The sequence below is a fragment of the Mesoplodon bidens genome, assembly GCF_964165515.1.
Source record: "Mesoplodon bidens genome assembly, chromosome: 7".
In the NCBI taxonomy this organism is placed as follows: Eukaryota; Metazoa; Chordata; class Mammalia; order Artiodactyla; family Ziphiidae; genus Mesoplodon; species Mesoplodon bidens.
Genome location: NC_138164.1, coordinates 21,091,594 through 21,112,294, shown reverse-complemented (window position 1 = coordinate 21,112,294; position 20,701 = coordinate 21,091,594).

Genomic DNA, 20,701 nt, shown 5'->3' with positions numbered 1-20,701 from the left:
GAAAAGACAACCCACAGAATGAGAGAAAATACTTTGTAAATGATATATCTGATAAAGGACTTCTATCTAGAACATACCAAGAAGTCTTGTAACTCAACAATAAAAAGATAACTTACCCAATTTAAAAATGGACAAAAGGTCTGACCAGACTTATTCCAATGAAGAGAGCCACATGGCCAATAAGTACATGAAAATATGCTCAGTGTCATTAGTGATCATGGGAAATTCAAATAATAGCCATAGTGAAATACCATTTCAAACACATTAGGATGGCTATAATCAAAAAGGCAAATAATAACAAATATCAGTGAGGATGTGGAAGAATTGGTACTCTCATATGCTGCTGGTGGAAATATCAAATGGTGCAGCCACTTTAGAAAACAGTTTGGCAGCTCCTCAAAATGTTAAACATAGAGTTACCATATGATCCAATAATTCTACTCTTAACTATTTACCCAAGAGAAATGAGAACATATGCCACACACAAAAAAATGTGCAAAATATTCATAGAAGCATTTATCAAAATAGCCAAAAAGTGGAAACAATCCAAATGCCTATCACCTAAGGAATGGATAAATAAAATAAGATACATCCAAATTACAGAAAGAAGAACAAAAAAACCCAAAGTTAGCAGAAGGAAGGAAATCATACAGCTCAGATCAGAAACAAATGAAAAAGAAATGAAGGAAATGATAGCAAAGATCAATAAAACTAAAATCTGGTGCTTTGAGAAGATAGACAAAACTGATAAACCATTAGCCAGACTCATCAAGAAAAAAAGGGAGAAGACTCAAATGAATAGAATTAGAAATGAAAAAGGAGAAGTAACAACTGACACTGCAGAAATACAAAGGAGCATGAGAGATCACTACAAGCAACTCTATGCTAATAAAATGGACAACCTGGAAGAATTGGACAAATTCTTAGAAATGCAAAACATTCCGAGACTGAACGAGGAAGGAATAGAAAATATGAACAGACCAATCTCAAGCACTGAAATTGAACTGTGATTAAAAATCTTCCAACACACAAAAGCCGAGGACCAGATGGCTTCACAGGCGAATTCTATCAAACATTTAGAGAAGAGCTAACACCTATCCTTCTCAAACTCTTCCAAAATATAGCAGAGGGAGGAACACTCCCAAACTCATTCTACAAGGCCACCATCACCCTGATAACAAATGCAGACAAAGATGTCACAAAGAAAGAAAACTACAGGCCAATATCACTGATGAACATAGATGCAAAAATCCTCAACAAAATGCTGGCAAACAGAATCCAACAGCACATTAAAAGGATCATATACGATGATCAATTAGGGTTTATCCCAGGAATGCAAGGATTCTTCAACATACACAAATCAATCAATGTGATACACCATATTAACAAACTGAAGGAGAAAAACCATATGATCATCTCAATAGATGCAGAGAAAGATTTCAACAAAATTCAACACCAATTTATGATAAAAACCCTCCAGAAACTAGGCATAGAGGGAAATTACCTCAAAATAATAAAAGCCATATATGACAAACCCACAGCCAACACCATCCTCAGTGGTGAAAAACTGAAACAATTTCCACTAAGATCAGGAACAAGTCCAAGTTGCCCACTCTCACCACTTTTACTCAACATAGTTTTGGAAGTTTTAGCCACAGCAATCAGAGAAGAAAAAGAAATGAAAGGAATCTAAATTGGAAAAGAAGAAGTAAAGTTGTCACTGTTTACAGATGACATGATACTAATCATAGAGAATCCTAAAAATGCTACCAGAAAACTACTAGAGCTAATCAATGAATTTAGCAAAGTATCAGGATACAAAAGTAATGCACAGAAATCTCTTGCACTCCTATACACGAATCATGAAAAATCTGAAAGTGAAATTAAGAAAACACTCCCATTTACCACTGCAACAAAAAGAATAAAATATCTAGGAATAAACCTACCTAAGGAGACAAAAGAACTGTATGCAGAAAATTATAAGACACTGATGTAAGAAATTAAAGATGATACAAACAGATAGAGAGATATATCATATTCTTGGATTTGAAGAATCAACATTGTGAAAATGACTCTACTACCCAAAACAATCTACAGATTCAATACAATTCCTATCAAACTACCACTGGCATTTTTTACAGAACGAGAACAAACAATTTCAGAATTTGTATGGAAACACAAAAGACCCCAAATAGCCAAAGCAATATTGAGAAAGAGAAACGGAGTTGGAGGAATCTGGCTCCCTGACTTCAGACTATACTACAAAGCTACGGTAATGAAGACAGTATGGTAGTGGCACCAAAACAGAAATATAGATCAATGGAACAGGATAGAAAGCCAGAGATAAACCCATGCACATATGGTCACCCTATGTTTGATAAAGGAGACAAGAATATACAATGGAGAAAAGACATCCTCTTCAATAAGTGGTGCTGGGAAAACTGGAGAGCTACATGTTAAAGAGTGAAATTAGAACACTCCCTAACACCATACACAAAAATAAACTCCAAATTGATTAAAGACCTAAATGTAAGGCCAGACACTATAAAACTCTTAGAGGAAAACATAGGCAGAACACTTTATGACATAAATCACAGCAAGATCATTTTTGACCCACCTCTTAGAGAAATGGAAATAAAAATAAAAATAAACAAATGGGACCTAATGAAATTTAAAAGCTTTAGCACAGCAAAGGAAACCATAAACAAGACCAAAAGACAACCCTCAGAATGGGAGAAAATATTTGCAAATGAAGCAACTGACAAAGGATTAATCTCCAAAATTTACAAGCAGCTCATGCAGCTCAATATCAAAAAAACAAACAACCCAATCCAAAAATGGGCAGAAGACCTAAATAGACATTTCTCCAAAGAAGATATACAGATTGCCAACAAACACATGAAAGAACGTTCAACATCATTAATCATTAGAGAAATGTAAATTAAAACTACCATGAGATATCTCTCACTTGTCAGAATGCCCATCATCAAAAAATCTACAAACAATACATGTTGGACAGGGTGTGGAAAAAAGGGAACTCTCTTGCACTGTTGGTGGGAATGTAAATTGATACAGACACTATGAAGAACAGTGTGGTGCTTCTTTAAAAACTAAAAATAGAACTACCATACGACCCAGCAATCCCATTACTGGGCATATACCCTGAGAAAACCATAATGCAAAAAGAGTCATGTACCACAATGTTCATTGCAGCTCTATTTACAATAGCCAGGACATGGAAGCAACCTAAGTGTCCATCAACTGATGAATGGTAAAGAAGATGTGGCACATATATACAATGAAATATTACTCAGTCATAAAAAGAAACGAAATTGAGTTATTTGTAGTGAGGTGGATGGACCTAGAGTCTGTCATACAGTGTGAAGTAAGTCAGAAAACAAAAAACAAATACCGTATGCTAACACATATCTATGGTATCTAAAAAAAAAAAAATCGGTCATGAAGAACTTAGGAGCAAGACGGGAATAAAGATGCAGACCTACTGGAGAATGGACTTTAGGACATGAGGAGAGGGAAGGGTAAGCTGAGACAAAGTGAGAGAGTGGCATGGACATATATACACTACCAAATGTAAACTAGATAGCTAGTGGGAAGCAGCCGCATAGCACAGGAGATCAGCTCGGTGCTTTGTGACCAGCTAGAGGGGTGGGATAGGGAGGGTGAGAGGGAGGGAGATGCAAGAGGAAAGAGATATGGGGATATATGTATATGTATAGCTGATTCACTTTGTTATAAAGCAGAAACTAACACACCATTGTAAAGCAATTATACTCTAATAAAGATGTTTAAAAAAATGAGATACATCCATACAATGGAATATTATTCAGCAATAAAAAGGAATGAAATACTGACACATACTACAACATGGTTGATCCTTGAAAACAGTATGCTAAGTGAAAGAAGCCACTCACAAAAGATCACTTATTATATGATTCCATTTATATGAGATATATAGGATATGCAAATCCATAGGGACGGAAAAATTGTTGGTTGTTTAGGACTTCGGGAAGGTGTGTGTGGAAGAAAAGGGAGTGAATGCTAATGGGTCAGGATTTCTCTTGGGGGTGATATTCATACAACTCTTGCGAATATGGTTATACCATTGAATAGTACACTTAAAATGAATGAATTGCATAGCATGTGAATTATATCTCAAAGAGCTGTTTAAAATATATATTTTTAAATGTAGAGAATGTGACATGTGAGCAATTCAAAGCCACAGAGTACTCAGTGGCATAACGAGGTTGGCTCCTCCCAGTCCCCAATTGTAAATCAATAGTAAGATCTGTAGTAAAATTGGTATAGATAAGGATATGGATATAGCTATAAAAGTAAACACAGGCTTTTAAAATGTTTTAAATTATTATTACCTTCTATACTGAAATAGTTTTACTCACAAAAAGTTTCAGGAATAGTACCATATACTCTTCTCCCAGCTTCTTCCAATGATAATATCTCATATAATCATATATGTTATAGAAACAAGTTTTTAAATCATCTCCTAGTGTTCTTCTGCTGTTCTTTGTGACACATTTCTTTGTGTTTGCAAGTCTTCCATCTGTTTTTTCCCTGCCTCCAAGTTTGCCAAAACAGGACAAAACCTCCTTCACCAATACCACAGACTAAACAAATACTGCTTGAAATTCCTGAGTTTGTCTCCAATGCCCATAAAAGGTAAGTATTGCCATTGTATGCCCAGCCTCCTTTGAAATGTCCCTCAGGAAGGTACAGCCCTGTGGCCAGATGCACTACAGGCTGCAGGGCACAGCCTCAGGCTGAGGGGCCCAAGCGGGAGAGGGTCTCCTGAGCTCATAACTGACATCTGAGCTGTGCTCACCAGCCTTCAGAAGTAGGAGGCAAGAGAGCAAGTGTGAATGACGGTGTGAAAAGCTGCACTTGAACATTCATCCCAAGGGTGGGAAGTGAGAAATGAGGCTGATGAAATTTCAAGTGAGGAAAAAGTAAGTCAATAGCAATGGATGGGTCATGGCAGCCAAAGTAGATCTTGGGAGCAAACAGGGAGACAATGCAACCCTCAAATGGCTGAATGCAAAAGTGAGAAACATGAAAAAATACTGGCTCTGTGCCAAAGGTAACATCCAACCAATTTCTAACTGCAAAGTAAAATTCATAAAATATAAGGAAGCATTGAATCAGTCAAGTTGATTTGAATAGAATACAGAATATGAGTGGCATCCTCAGAAAGACTTTTCAGAGTTCTCTTGCAAGCTCTCCTGGCACCACTGCTCTGCCGTCATCTCTTAGATGCTTTTTAAGTTCAGCTAGAATTCTGACAACCTCGGATAGTGGCTAAACCAGGCCTTAAATCCCCATCGATTCCAGCTGTATTATCTTGAGCTAGTTACTTTCCTGCTGTGAAATGGCTGCTTACCTATAAAATGGGAATACTAGCAATAATAGCACTTACCTCACAAAATGGTTGGTGAGGATATATGAGAATAAGCATGAAGAGCACTCAGCATAACACTGGCTGGAAAATGCGCCAATAAATAGTGGCTGTAATTAACATAAACACTGCTTTTCAGTGAAGAACCAAATCCATGCATGGCCTTGGAAGATCTCAGTCCCTCCAGCTGAGGATGCACAATATCCCCCATGAGCCCATCCTGATTGCTCTCCCACTTTGTCATTGAGACAGGAGAAGTGAGTTAAAGCTTTGAAGTTTTCACCTCTCTACTGGTCTGTCCTCATCAATTTCTGGACAATAAGGGCAGTTAAAATGCTTTTAAAGACATTGCAAGTATAATCTCAATTACAGCCTAAATGAGGACTGCTGGGAACCAGAAAGAACAGAGACCCCTTCCCTTTACCCCCCCCCACCCCATCCCCCTTGGAAGTAGTCACTGGGAGAGGGCTGGAACTGTTTAAATAGAAAGCTGCAGAGACGGCACTTAAAGTGGCCACAGGAGATAGAGTCAAACCACTTTAAGAAGTGCAGAGATTTCAACTTCAGAGAATGCAAAGGGCAAGAGACTTGACTTTTAGTTTTGTGGTTCCATATCCTTCTCTGCTATTGCCTCATTTCTGTGTTCTCTTTACAAACAAACAAACAAACAAACTGTCCAATTTCATTTATATGAAATATCCAGAAGAGATAAATCCATAGAGATATAAGTAGATTGGTGTTTGCTCCAGGGATCAGGGAGAGTGGAGAATATGGAAAAACCACTTAATGGGTATGGGGTTTTACTCTGAGGTGATGGAAATATTTTTGGAAATAGCTAGAGATGGTGTTTGCACAATATTGTGAATGTATGAAGTGCCATTGAATTTTCTCTCTAAAATGGTTAATTTTACATAAATTTCACCTCAATAAATTACTTAAAAAAAAACCTTCTTGAAAAGAGTTGTTTCTACTTTCTACTCTAATTGTTCATCTCTCAATTTCTCTGAACCTCACGCAAATCAGGCTTTCACCTCCATCACTCCACCCAAACTGCTATTGTTATTGTCATCATGACCTCCAGGATACTAAATAGCATGGTCACTTGTAGCCACACGTAGCTGCAAGGAAAGCTGTAAAGTGTGGTCTTTATTCCAGGCAGTCACATCTCAACTAAAATCAGCCTTTTTATTACTAAAAAAGAAGGGAGAAATTAATAATAAGGAATAACTAGCAGTCTCTGGCAGTCTCCTTAAGGGTAAACCATTTGAACACTGGCAATGAAATGTGGAGCCTCCAAATTTGGGGAGGATGGTTTTAAAAGAAAAACATTAGATCAGTTCAGTAGAAGATAAAAAAGAAAAAAAGAAAAGAAAAAGAAAAAATTTGATAAACAGAACAGAAAGAGAGAGGAAATAAAAACATAACCATTAAAACACAGAGATTCTTTCATATAATTGCTGCATTTCATCTAAGTTATCAAAGTTGTGGACAAAGAGTTGTTCATAATTTCCCTTTTACTATCATTTTAATGTCCATGGGATCAATAATAATGGCCCTTATTTCATTTCTGATATTAGTGATTTGTGTCTTCTCTTTTCTTAGTTAGTCTGGCTAGAAGTTTATCAATTTTATTGATCTTTTTCAAAGAAATAGCTTTGGGTTTATTGACTTTATTATGTTCTTGTTTTCCATTTTATTAGTTTCTGCTCTGGTTTTTATTATTTCTTTTCTTCTGCATACTTTGCATTTAATTTCTTCTTTTTCTAGTTTCCTAAAATGGAAGCTTAGGTTATTGCTTTTAGGTCTTTCTTCTTTTCTAACATATATATTCAATGTTATAAATTTCCCTCTAAGTACTGTTTTTGCTGCATCCTGCAAATTTTGAAAAGTTGTATTTTCATTTAATTCAAAATATTTTTTTAACTTCTCTGAGACTTCTTTCTGTGACCCATGCATTATTTAGATGTGTGTTGTTTAATCTCTAGTATTTTGGATTTTGCCAGCTATCTTTCTGTTATTGATTTCTAATTTAATTTCACTGTGGTCTGAGAGCATACTTTGTGATTTCTATTCTTTTAAGTTTGTTAAGGCGTATTCTTATGGTTCAAATGTTGGTCTGTCTTAGTGAATGTTCCATGTGAATTTAAGAAGGAGGCGTATTCTGCTGTTGTTGAATTTAGTAATCTATAAATGTCAACTAGATCTAGTTGATTGATGCTGCTATTTAGTTCAACTATATCCTTATTGATTTTACGACTTCTGTATCTGTCATTTACTGACAGAAGGATATTAATGTCTCCAACTATACATTTGTCTATTTATCTTTGCAGTTCTCTTAGTTTTTACCTCAGGTATATTGATGTTTTATTCATGCATACGCATTAAGGATTATTATGTCTCCTTGGAAATTTACCCTTTTGTCATGTAATGTCCCTCTTAACCCCTTGATGATTGTCCTTGTTCTGAAGTCTGCTATAAGACAGAGGTTTCTATATTAGATACAAAATCAAAATAAAGTTCTTTACTGTTTACAAAAGAATCTACTAAAGAAAATTTTACATGGAAAGGTTGAAAACAACATGTTGGTAAAAACAAACAAACAAACAAAAAAACTAACCAAAAATATTTGGTGTGGTGATCAGGAAAAATATAATTTAAAAAGTAAAGTACAGTATTAAAGTAGAATTCAATAGAATTAACAAAATTAACAACTTTAATTCACAAAATATAATTTAATCTAAGAGGGATACTATACAATAATAAACATGATGTAACAAATATATATGTGTATGTACCTATCAACTTAACCTTAAAATACATAAAGCAAAAATTAACCTAATTACAAAAAGAAATTAATAAATCTACAACACACTGTTTTAGAAAGAACAAGCAGACAAGAAAATTGTAAGAATGAATAAATTTGAACAATATAATTAACAGATTTAACCTGATGGATATATATAGAGAGGACCCTCTACTTTAAATAAAGAATATGTTATTTTTCAAAAAGACATGAATCAATTACAAAAAAAAGGTTACATATTGGTAATTGTTTTTTTCTGCTCAAAGCATATTAGACTTTAGAATACTGATTCTGTGATTACACAATATCTACTTTTGAATAGGACCAGGGTAGGTCAAATTCAAACATCCAAGGCTGCTCATATAGGTCATTTGAAGGGAACACAGACTCATAAATGAAGCCTCACAAAGTAAGTATCAATGTTTACTGAAGAATCAATATCATTTAGAACATTCTCCCTGATACTGCAATTAAACAAGAAACATTAAAAATGTTTTTAAGTAAAACATTCCATAAAGAGAAAAGAAAAACACAAATCACACAGCTTTTCTCACCATTGTCAGGAAATTAGTCTTCAAGTTACTGTCATCCACAAGAAGAGTGATTTTAACAATTTAAATATCTATTCCTAAGTCATAATCATATAACTCCATATTCTTACCCAGTTTAAAACTTTTCCCCTTCTCTGGCTCCAGCCTGCTTCACCCAGGAAATTACTAGAGGAGCAGAGGATAGCTGATTTTTTTCTCCTTCTGCGTCTTGCTCTCCACTATCTCTGCCTCCCTCTCAGGTTGCCTCTGAGCCTGTAGAGTTGGGGGTTGGATGGAAGGGATACAGGAGGAGGAGAGATAAGGAGCAGGAAACCTCTCACCTGCCCAGACCTAACCTGGAGATGGTACTCTGGGGATGGCAGATGTCCTGCTAACTACTCCTCTCTTAAGGCAATTTGTGGCTTCCTCAGAGGCAATCCAAATGGGATCCTTGGGTTGCAACTGCCAGTCTGATCCAGGCACAGATTCACTCCAGTCCTTATGCTCCCCAGTTCTAACAGGGCTATTTCAATGTACTTGAGTTCTTTCCTTGGGGCACCCTCTTTATGGCTTAAGAAGAAACAGAGCAGAATCACTCCCCTTCTCCACTCCCAGAGGTGGGATAGGGACAGGGGAGTGAAATATACAACTCTCTGCCATCTCTCTACACAGACTTCTTCTATTGCCTTGGCCTCTAACTTGATGCCTCTAAATGATGATGGGCTAAGGGTACCCGAATGAGTTTTGTGCCACTCTCTTTGAAAGTCTTGCATAGGTGGTCTAAACACTGTTTTGGGATCTGGGGTAGTTGGCCTATTGTTCTGGGCCTTTGAAGCCAGAAAGAGGGCATTTTAACAATCTGTGACATGACCAACATTGTTATTAAGCAACGGGACAAATACATTTAGAAGGGTATCTTTGCCTTGATGAGTCTCCACTTCTAGAAACATACATTATATATCGGCACAGAATTCCCACCTTAACCCCAAGGCATCAGTGTTGCAGATGCCAGGAAGCTGTGGCAGCAGGGAAGGGAGATCATCTGGAGGCAAGAGAAGATCCAGTCTTTTCAGCTTTCCTCAAATTTTGAACAATTGGTTAGCATTGTTAATTTACAAACTGCTTTCTTCTTTTGTTTCATTTCATACTCGTGGTGACCACTCTGAGTCTGTGTTATTATCCCAATTTCTTTTCACAGAGTAGTATACGGAAACTCAGAAAACCGAATTCTTGTTTAAGGTTATGCAGCTGGTTTACAGCACAGAGGAACTTGAACTCCTGCCTTCTCTAGGACACCATACCCTAGACTGTCTGCATGTGAGGCCCACAGTTTTACCTTCTTCTTACCAGCAAGTTGAGATGAAGTAGATTTTCAAAAGGCAACATTTCAAAAAACAGGAGGCTGGGACTTCCCTGGTGGCACAGTGGTTGAGAGTCCGCCTGGCGATGCAGGGGACACAGGTTCGTGTCCCGGTCCGGGAAGATCCCACATGCCGCAGAGCGGCTGGGCCCATGAGCCCAGCCGCTGAGCCTGCACGTCTGGAGCCTGTGCTCCACAACGGGAGAGGCCACAACAGTGAGAGGCCTGCATACTGCAAAAAAAAAAAAAAAAAAAAAAAAAGGAGGCTGAATAATCCTGCTAGAAACCACCATCATTCAAATTAAGAAGTCCCACTAAGTAATTACATATATATTTGGAACTGTATATTGCAGAATATCTTAGATATATGGTTTTCTAGGAACATGTTTGTCATGTTGTTTGGTGTTCTAGCTCTGAGGTTGGAGATAAGTCTCAGAAAATATTGGTCTAATAAGGAAGGAACACTAACTAAAAGGCTCCAGATGGACAGTACTGCAAGTTGGATTGGACAAAGGTTTTGAGTAAGTTTGTGATTTATCACATGTTAATTTTCAAAGCACATTAAAACATTTCCTTGAATTTTGTGGCCCCCAAATCTTGTGACTGCTTATGGCAGTGTTCCTGCCAGCTACAGCAATTTGGAAGAAATAAGTGACCTCTCAAAAGAGTGAGCGAGAGAGTTCAGGATGGTATCAGCAGTGTGGGATGAGACTACTTGGTTCCCAGATGTGTCTCTAGTGAATGAATTTTCTCAGAGGACCCATCAACACAATGTATAAGGCAGACCTCAGGACTGTCACTACTAGCCTATTCAGCATGGATCTGTAACAAGCAGGACCCTACGGGGCCTTCCTGGGACACATCCCTCCTCCATATCCTCTGCTGTAGCTCCTCTCTGAAGTACATAGATAATAGTATTTTATGCATATTTCCTGAGTTTTTCAGATGCTAAAACACCACCAAATGGAAGAAATTAACTACTTGATGATCATGAGCACATAGCCCCCAAATCTTCTAGCACCTAAGGATTGATCACCATCAACCAGACAATTGTGCATGAGTTGATCACATATCCTGGGATGCCCCTCCCTCATCTGACCGTTGAAAATCCTTTGCTGAAAACCTTCAAGGAGTTCAGGGGTTTTTCTGAGTGTTAGCCACCCATTCTCCTTGAATGACCCTGCAATAAACCTTTCTCTACTCCAAACTCCAATGTTTTGGTACTGTTTGGCCTCACTGTGGGTCGGGCACATGAACTTGTATTCGGTAACAGATCCTTTATTGATTGTCACATCCCCGTTCAGGAGAGCAACAAGCAGGGATCCTTAGCTGAAACGACAGAGGTTCTAGCTACTTTATCATGATTACACTACTTGTGCTTTATTAGTAAAATCCCTATTTTTATATCTAATTTAATTCCAATTAGAGGAAGGGGATTAATTATATGACTATATGTGGGACACTGTTTTTCAGTTTTAGCTGCCTAGAAGCAGAATCATTTTTAAAACACCTCCAGGTAAAAATAAATTAAGGAGTAGTTTGATCACACAGATATTTAGGGAGCTGATTCAAGCCCAAGACACATAAGCTGGAAAAAATGGACTAAATTGCTTGGGAAAGGGAGTTTCAAGTGCTCAGCATCACAGAAACAGCACTGAGATTGAGCAGCTGGGGCTAAACCGAGGTCCAGGAGACTTTCTCTCTGGTCCTCAGTTGTTCCATCCACAAAATGGAGCCAGCATACAAATCTAAAAGCACAGCAGTCCGTCAACTATTACATAAGGTCTATTCAAAAGGTTACATTTATGGTTACAAGATACCTGTCCATTAAATTCCCTGCAGTGAATTGAGGGAGAGAAAAGGAAAGGTATCTGGGTCTTGTAAGAGGTAGAGGCATAGTGGGGAATAGCTCCTGGGGAGAGCAGCCTGGGTATAAGTACTAGCACAGCCACTCACTGGACACGTGACATGATCAGGCAGATCATTACGCTCCTCTGTGCCTCAGCTGTGTCATTTGTAAAACCCCATAGGGTGGTTGTCAAGATCAGACAAGTTTGCATTATAAACTGTTAGAATAGAATGTGGTACGTACTAAGTACTCAGCAGGTATTATCTATATGTATTCTTCTTTTTCATACAAGCAGAGGTACATAGACTTCGCTTGAGGAAACATTCAAGGTGGAGCAGAAGGATCAGGCAAACAGTGTTATCTAGATTATGAAAGGGAATTCTGATTATATCTGGGTAGTATTTAGATGAGCAATCATCGGTATTTGATGCTCTGTGATGTACAGACACCGTACTGGGCACCTCATGGTCTTTGATTTTCTCAACAGTCCTTCAAGGTGGAGAGTAAGATATTACTACTCTGCTCATTTTCAGATGAGGAAAGTGAAGTTTGTGTAAGTTGTCCAAATCCATACGGTGACAGAACCTCCCGATTCAAACCCAAGCCCATCTAAGCTTCAGAGACCTGAGGTTATTGTTTCAGAGTAAACTGCAGCTCTCCTCTGCATGGCTGGGCTGGGCGGGCACTCTGCTGAGTGCTTTCCTTTATACAATGTTTCCAGACCTCTTGGCCCACAGAATGCGGACAACACCATCTCTACTTCTTTTCTCAAAGAGCTGAGCCAAGCCTTCTACTTTATGCTACACAGTGCTCACCAACAACAGGGAGGTGGGAAGCATCAGAAATTTTTCAGAGTAGGAGTTGAGATGACATTGCTGACAACACTCGGATATATTTATTTTCAGCCATGCCAACTGGCACTGTGGCACCTCGTTGTGAATAATGAGCCTCATTCAATTTGGAAGGATGACTCATCACCTGTCAGGGCTAACTAATGAGCCTTGCTGACTGCAGCCTGAAGCACTTGGAGACGGTCCAGGGACCCTCTCTCATTAGTGCCAGGGGGCGCCCCACCCTCCCCTCCCAGCATGAGCACATCTCAGGGCTTAGAGTCCCCAGAGCCACTTCCAACCACCACCCTGCCCGCAGTGAGAAGGCAATGCAAGGAGAGATGCACGCATAGCTTAAGTACCCTAACTAATGGCCTGTCACAGCACGAGAGACTGTGAAATCTTTACCTAGGGGTGGGCTCCCAGGCTTGCATATTTATTTTTAATTATGACATCTCATAAAGTTAAAAGAAGTTGGAATTTGCCTTGCGATGACATTTAGGAATCCCAAATCCTGTAATATTTTTGTTGATTTTGGATGAGTCTTCTTATTAGGCATGCTCCCCAGCCAGGCTGACCATTTGTGGTCATCACACATCTCATGTTTGCTTGGCTGCAGCAAGAAGCAGTCTGTTGCAATCACTGGTCATTTGTATCTGTTCAGCAGATTTATAGCGAGAGGGTATTATGGCAGAAAACAAGTTTCTAAGATAAGGCTGCAGGGCTCAGCTCTGCAATCAACCTGCTTGCAATTTGTGTGGTCCCTTTACTTCTCTGGTCCTCATTTTGCAAATGTGGTTTTTAAAATTATGGCTAAATTAGGTGTTTTCTAAGGATTTTGAGATAATCAAATCTATCCTCCGACTCTAGAAACAACCACACCTGAGCCTTGCCAAGGGGAAACTATTCTGTTTAAAATCCTGCAGAGAGAAATGTTTCCTAGCCTCTCCCTTCCTGGCCTTCTGTCCATAGACACTCCTGGAGTTGACAAGCTTTCTCATAAGCGAGGTGCTTTCTTGAACATTCTCTTCATGGCAACCTTTCTACATCATTAACTGTGGTTTTCATAAAACTTAAGCCTATTTATTATTAGAAACCTGTCCCTCTCTTTCTCTCCTGTTAGAGCTGCTGGGACTATGAAATCAAGTGACCAGGGGCAAAGGAATTGCCCCCTCCCTGAAGAGTTACCTGACCCTTGCAGATAGGAGAAAAAAGTGAGGGAGACACATTTCTCCATCTCTCCTCCCAGGCTAAACCCCACTTGTGCTGTCGGTGACATCATAAAAACGTAAACAAGATCAAAGAGTTTGAAGGCATATAGACAAGGTTCAGTTCTCAGCCTTGTACTTTCTACTTGTGAGATATTGGGTGAATTTTCTCTCTGAGCTCTGTATCCTTTTCAATGGGATAAAGATAAAAATACCTGCCTTGCAAGGTTGTTTGAAGAATAACTATGAAAAACACAAATAAAGGGCTTACAACCACTCAGACAATTCTAAGAACTATCAGAACTGAAATCTAAGTCCCCTGATTACCAACCATGTCCTCTTTCCCCATCTGAAGATGGGGTCGACCCTTCCTTTCTAATCAGGGTCCCCCTGTCTTCACTTCCTACTCAGAGGTGATGCTGTCCAGACTCAGACAGACATGCCCATTCAAGGATTCCAAGCCACATTTTGAACTTCATTGATGGCCAATCCTTAACACAGGCAGGAAATTCTGTGGCAGGCAGCTTGTCAGTAGTGTGAAAACCCAGGAAGACTCTGGAAATGGAAGATTGTGGTGTGCTCTGGGGAGTGGAAAGGGAAGCACTCCTATTCCTGATGTTGGCACAAAGACCTGCAGGGGCCATCCTGCTCTGGGGGAAATGGAGCATCATCTGGAGACCAGTCAACACTCATTTGCCTCCTCCAGTCTCTAGACCATGGAAACCTGCAGCCCTCAAACATGTTTCACTTGGCCCACACAGTGGTTTTAAAAAATCATATTAGTTGCCAAGATTTAAAAATTCATAGAGTACACATCAAAATTTGGGTTTACTGTTTCTTTTCTTTTTTTTATTCTGAATATTTCTGCATAGCAGCAATTGCCCAGAGTGGAGTAGATGCAGGCCTTCTAGGCTAGAAGCTCTCTCCCTAGCCTCCACCCTTCCCTGTAGTTATAACTCATCTTCTTAATGTGACACTCAATGACTCTTCCAGAGACCTGAGTTGGAACCTGATTCATTTAACAAATCTTGTGTCAGGTACTGTGCTGGACACCAGATGTACAAAACAGACTAGTGAGATACACAAACAATGACAATGGAACCCAGGAGCTCTAACAGACATAGACAAAGGGCTACGGGAATCCAGAGGTGGGAAAGACTAATTGCCTAACAATACTATCAGCTATCATCTACTGAGTGCTTACTATATGCCAAGCATTTTGCCTGATTGAGGAATCAGGGATGGCTTCGCAGGAAGGTTTCCCTTCAAGAATAAGAAAATTGTCAGCTAGAGAAAGATATTTCAGACAAAATTGAATATTCAAAGGATTGTGAACAAGCCAGCAGGTTCAGTGAACAAAGGAAAACTGCATAGGATAAGAGAAGGGGCTACAAACGTAGTCTGGGACTAGAGGGAACCTGAACTCTATCTTACAACCAGTGAGAAGGCATCCAAGTTTTAACCAGCTCCTCTATGGCCCTTCCTGAGGGCAGGCTTAGATAGAGGTAATGGATCAAGGATCCTGAAAAGGAGAGGGAGCAGAGGGATGGAGCCACTACTCTGGACCTTTGGGAAAGAATGCTGGTGCCAATTAGCCTAGTCTTGACCCCGCCACCCCTCACCCAACTCTCCTATAGAATATGTTCAGGGAATTCAAAGTTGCGTGTATATTAGTCCAAGCCCAAAATGATAAGGAAAGTGAAGCTGGTGCCAAACATACTGACAGTGCATTTGAAACCCAGTGTGATTCATCTCTCTCTCTCTTGAGTTGATCATACTTCTCCCCCATCAGAACAGATGTTTGAGTCTTTGTAAATGTCTGTGTCTATGAACGTACATCTCTCCACTCAAAGCCATGCTTAAAATACCTTTCATAAATATGTGCTTTCATCGCTGCTCCTTCTAGCATTTTCTCTATTTTCTGTTAAATCCTTCTTTGTGAATCACTTCTTCTTTGGCAACACTCATTCACACTAATATGCAAAGGGGTCACAGGGCAGGTCTGGGGCCACTTTGCCATGCAGATTATTTAGGAGAAGCAACACGAGAGCCCTTTGGGAAATTCTCGCATGTAACTAAATCAGAAAGTAATATCCTGTTTTGTCTGCACTCTGCACTAGTCCTCATGTGTCCTGTAGAGGAATCCCGGAGTTTCTCCCTGCTGGCTGAAAGATAAACAAACCGCTGGCTCCCAGCCCTACCCTGGAGCTGTCCTAGGGAATTACACTGAAAACAAAGTGTCATCAAACTGAACCAAAAAGATGGAAAAAAAAACCTTAAAGATCTCAGTAGCTGTTAACTTCACTTCTTGGAGCAGAAATTTTGATTTTTGCATTTTGGAAATATAAGCATTTATATCAAGAGTATTTGACTCTCAAACTTTTCATTTAAGAGGATCCCCTTTTTAGCTTCCAATACTTTCAAGAACTCTCCAGAATATTCACTGTCAATATCAGGAAGTTGAGAATAATAGTAATTCAGTAAGAGTTTTTAGAGGAATTTTAATTCTATTAATTATAACAGTATATTTATCTGCCCATTGAAAATGACAATATATATACATATAAAGCATCTCTCTTCTGTTCAGTCTGAGGTGTTACCAACAATTTCTCAGAAAGCATTTTGATCATAGATGCCTTTGCAAGAATTTTCTTTCCCACACTCCATCCCCAACAGGAGTCCTCCACTCACAGATTGAAAATCACCGTGACTCAGAAGAAACAGCAAGGGTGCAGTGTTTTGTGTTTCTTTTAGATTTGTTTTTTGTTTTGTCAAAGAACAGAATTCACTGTGATATCTGTAGAAAACTATTGGGATTTGGTAAAAGTTTTTTCACATTGTGCTCTCTGTCTGCCTTCCTCCTGTTTGAAATATCTCCTCAAAGTGTAGGAAACTTTGAAGGTCTCTTTTATCATTTATTTTATCATTGGGTAATCTTGTTTTAAGATCTGTGGCTCCATACTTAGTATCTAGTACTGTAGTTTCTCCTTTGGGATTTCAGGAAGGACCAGAGTTATCTGGATTTAACACAAGAAGAAACATAGTAATGAGGTTTGAAAGAGAATCTTAAGTCAACAAGATCCCAAAGTTCTGTAAAGAACTTAGCAATAAAACACATTCATTATTTTACCACATACTGATGTGCACCACCTGTCAGGTAATGGGAGGAAAAAATTAAAAACTCTGACCTCAAGGGAGTGAAAGAAACAAGGTGGTGGGTGTTTTTGAGCTTATTTCAGAGCTGGGAGGCACAGAAACCTAAATGAGATAAACCCTGTGAGGGGCACAGATGAAGTGTCATAGGAGTTCAGAGACAGGAAAATGGTCCTCCACCCAGGTGAGATCTGGGTAGGCTTACAAAAGAAGCAGTATTTGAGTTGAGCCTCAAAAGACAGGGAGATTTGGACATTCTTTAAATCCCATGCTAGCTATAATGTTTGTGCTTTGGGTCCAGAAATTAGAATTTTGGGGAAATAGCCACTTTGCTTTCACTTAATCAGGGAAGGTTTTTCAACAGAGGATATGTGAAGGAATCTTTGAAAGAAGGTAAAAGGCACACTCCTCTTACCAGACAAGACAGTTTACAAGCCTCCTGACTGTGTGCACTGGTCACAAAAATTCAGGTTCTAGTCAATCTGAGTGAATGACTTTTCCTGTTACATGTAGGACTGTGTCCCTCTCAAATTCATATGTTGAAGCCCTAACACTCAGTACCTTAGAATGTGACTATTCAGAGACAGAGTCTTTCAAGATGTAATTAAGGTAAAATGAGGTCATATTGGTAGGCCCCAGTCCGGTCTGACTGGTGTCCTTATAAGAAGGGGAGATTAGGACACAGACCACATGAAGACATAGTAGAGAAGATGTAACAGAGAAGAACAAACCTGACTCCATATTGGATCTATTCCTTTAACTCTAACATTTGTGATCTGTTTCCTGTGCTTAGTCATACTGGTTCTGCACCTTTTGTAAAAGAATGTTGCCTATAGCCTGAAATATACAGGATAGCCCATTCTCAAGGCTCTAACCTTTAAATGTGTAACACTTTTCCATTCACATAGAGATAAAAAGTTGCAGAACAGAGAATAACATTTGTCTTGTTGGAGGTTTACAGGAACATTGTGACCTGACCTTTGTGGACAGCTACAAGAACAAAGGATTCCAGCATCAAGAAGTTTGCAACAACTAACCATACCCCCCTTTCAGTATAAAAGAAGGCTGAATATTAACTCAGGTAAGATGATTATTTGGGACACTAGTCCACCATCTTTTGGGTCTGCTGGTTTTTCAAGTAAAGTCACTATTCCTTGCCCCAACAACTGTATTGGCCTTTCATGTGGTGAGCAGTACAAGTTTGGACTCGTAACAAAGAAGGTCATCTACAAACCAAGAAAAGAGGCATCAGAAGAAATTAACCCTGTGAAACCTTGATATTGGACTTCTAGTCTCCAGACCTGTAAGGAAATACATTTTTCTTCTTTAAGTCACCCAGTCTGTGATATTTCATTATGTCAGCCTTAGGAAACTTAATCATTCACTGTAATAGTCTCCTGATCTTAGACTCATAATGCCTCCTAGATAAGCATTTTTACTATACATCCTTATGCAAAAACCATCAACATTTTATACCTAATCACCTCCCTGGGCTTCATCTTTCACAGTCCTTCCCTACTTCCCACTCCAGCAGCCCTCCCTACTTTCCCACTTCACGTTTCACTCTCCGCACTCACAAGAAGATTCATTACCTTATGTCTTTTTCTATACCTTTTCCTTTGCCTAGAATGTTCTTATGCTCTCTTATTTATTTTGGGAGTTCCCTGTAATTCTTCAAACCTCAGATCAGAAGCACGACTTCTGAGCAGGCTTCCCTGGCCACCTCTATCCAATACTTAGATCATGTCCTTCTCTATATTCTGAAAATAATTATGTTATTGCACTTATAATGATATTTCACTTTCCTAAACACTGACCTCTTTTATAGACTATGTCTGGTTCATCTCTGTAGCACCTACCGTCATGATTCCAGCACCTAGCACAGATCCTAGCACACAGCAAGTACTCAATAAGTGCTTATTGAATTGAACAAATAATTGAATAGGTTATCATCAAATAAATTCACATTTTAACAAGCATTTTCTCCATAGAAAATCTGATGTGAGACAACATAAAAATACATCTTTTTGCTTGCTATTACATTGATATAGCATTTAACTGCTTGTCAAACACTTTTATGATTATCAAATATATATGTTAGGAACTAAAAGTGATCTTAGATCCTAGAGCAAGCATCTTCATTTGTTAAGGAAGAAAATTAAACAAAGTGAAGAAATTTATCCAAAGTCACATGGCTAGTCAAGTAGAAGACAGAACTAAAACACACACTGCCATTTAACCCAGTGGTCTTCCACTTATCCAAATTCTAGTCATTGTTTGAGGACTAGAGCAAGTCCCAGATCCTTCATGGAGCCTCTTCTGATTGCTCCAATCCATGCCAACACCTCACTTCTCTAGAGTTATGTTTGGCCCAACTTTTCTTGGCTCTTACTCTTGCTTTTACACTGATTGCTCCATGACTCATTTTTCAGAACAGGTCCTAAGTCAGGAAGACATAGATCCAAATCCAGCTCTTCATCCTCCAACACACACACATACACACTCACACACACAGAGGTAGACAGACACACATGCACACATACTTGCATACTGACCAAAACTAAACTGGGGTGGGGGCTTCCAAGGGAAGGGAGATTTCTGGGACACTTGCAGGCAGGATGACATCTCTAGGGCTACAGTAGAAGAGGTTCAATATGGGGCAGAAGGAGCCTTAGCCCAGGATGTGGTAGGTGAACCCTTTAGTGGACCTTCTTCATGGTCAGAACTTCTGAAGGGGCACAGATATGAGAAAATATGGACTGTTTAGATCTTGTGGACACTAGGGAAAGCCAGCCACCTCAGGGTATTTAACAACCTCACCCATTTCCCTGAATTCTAGGTGTGCCAAGATAGGCAGAAGGTAGAGAAGCCCTGCTTTGTCATCCCTGCCCCATCTCTGACTGTTCCACCCAGATTGCCTAGTGCTGGCTCGTGGTATGGACAGAATATTCCATAAGCTACCTGCAGTTTGTTGTGACCAACAGAGCCCTGGCAACTTGAGGTCACCCTGTGACAGTCATGAGTGCCCTTAGGCCTACTGATAGCCATGAAACTTTACCTTAGGAAATGCTATACAGTGTTCTGGAGTGAAGATTTTGGGGGGTGTTGTCTGGGAGAAGGTTTTCTGGGCAACTAAACATAAAGTGAACTTTACTGGGAAAAAGAACTTGGCATTTTATTTTCTGTCCTAGATTAAGAAAAGTTAAAATTTCTGATAAATTCATATCATTCTGACAAGAAAGACTGAAGGACTGGCATTGTCTTTTGTGGAGGTTATCCTTGAGACCAAGCTGTCAGAATATTGAGCCTAGAAGCAAATAGCAAACTAAATAGGTCCCACTCTTGGAGGTTAAATAGACTTGCTAGAAAAAGAACTGAGGGAAGTGAAATCTAACATTTGAAATTTTGAAAACTACTTCAGTTTGCCAAGAACTCTATTTACTGTACTTATGGGAAAAAAATGTAAAAGTAGCTTGAAGTTTACATAGATAAATTGTCAGTGATTTTAAATAAACAAATATTAATTCTGTCCTTTTGCCC